The sequence below is a fragment of the Schistocerca piceifrons genome, chromosome 4, assembly GCF_021461385.2.
Source record: "Schistocerca piceifrons isolate TAMUIC-IGC-003096 chromosome 4, iqSchPice1.1, whole genome shotgun sequence".
In the NCBI taxonomy this organism is placed as follows: Eukaryota; Metazoa; Arthropoda; class Insecta; order Orthoptera; family Acrididae; genus Schistocerca; species Schistocerca piceifrons.
This window is the reverse complement of record NC_060141.1, coordinates 382,812,876-382,814,022: the sequence shown is the minus strand read 5'-3', so window position 1 is coordinate 382,814,022 and position 1,147 is coordinate 382,812,876. Positions and strand designations below refer to the sequence as shown.

The 1,147-nt window shown below is 46.9% G+C and overlaps 1 pseudogene; it reads left to right on the top strand.

Moving 5' to 3' along the window:
* The first annotated feature begins 721 nt into the window (after window positions 1-721).
* LOC124797090 lies at window positions 722-839 on the top strand (annotated as a pseudogene).
* Window positions 840-1,147: the final 308 nt, after the last annotated feature.

Genomic DNA, 1,147 nt, shown 5'->3' with positions numbered 1-1,147 from the left:
GAGATCGTAAGATGAATATCAGCAAAAATAAAAGAGGGTGACTAGGATATAGTTGAAGTAATCTGGCGATGCTGAGGAAACTAGATTAGGAAATTACAGATTAAAAGTAGTACACAGATTTTGCTATTTGATCAACAAAATAAGTGATGAAGGCCGAGGTCGAGAGGATCAAAATGCAGACTGGCAAAAGAAAAGTATTAGTGAAAAACAGGAAGTTGTTGACGCTGAATACAAGTTTTAGTGTTTGCAAATCTTCTCTACAGACGTGGGTAGACCGAATAACTAGTGAGGAGGTATTGAGAAGAACTGTGGAAAAAAGAAATCTATCGCAGTACTTGACTAAAAGTTCACATCTTGAAGCGTCCAAGACCTCTTAATTAGCCAATGGACGGACGTGTAGGGGGAGGGAAGGAGGAGGTTCAAAAGCCATTGAGGGAGAGCCGGGTTTGAATACAGTAAGCAGGTTTAAATGAAATTGATGTAGGTTGCAGTACACTACCTGACCAAAAGTATCTGGACACCTCTGTGAAAAGCAGACTTGACCACCAGATATCATGAGAGGCAGAAGCGCGAGTGTAAAGGAGACAGGATGTGTAGCATTGTCATTATAGAACCGAACGCAAGAGCAAATCGGCCAAAGAAGCTTAATGACTTTGAATGTGCATGTCACCTGAGAAACAAATCCATCGGAACCATTTCAGCTGTTCTAAAGCTGCCAAAGGGCAACGGCCTTGCCGCAGTGGATACACCGGTTCCCGTCAGATCACCGAAGTTCAGCGCTGTCGTGCGTGGCCGGCACTTGGATGGGTGACCATCCGGGCCGCCATGCGCTGTTGCCATGCGCTGTTGCCATTTTTCGGGGTGCACTCAGCCACGTGATGCCAATTGAGGAGCTGCTCGACCGAATAGTAGCGGCTCCGGTCAAAGAAAACCATCATAACGACCGGGATGTGGTGTGCTGACCACTCGCCCCTCCTATCTGCATTCTCAGTAAGGATGACGCGGCGGTCGGATGGTCCCGATGGGCCAGTTACGGCCTGATGACCGAGTGCTGCTGCTGCTAAAGCTGCCAAAGGTGACTATTGGTGATGTTACTGTGGAGTGTAAATGCGAATGGTGGTTGTAAAAAATCGCATAAAATCAGCCC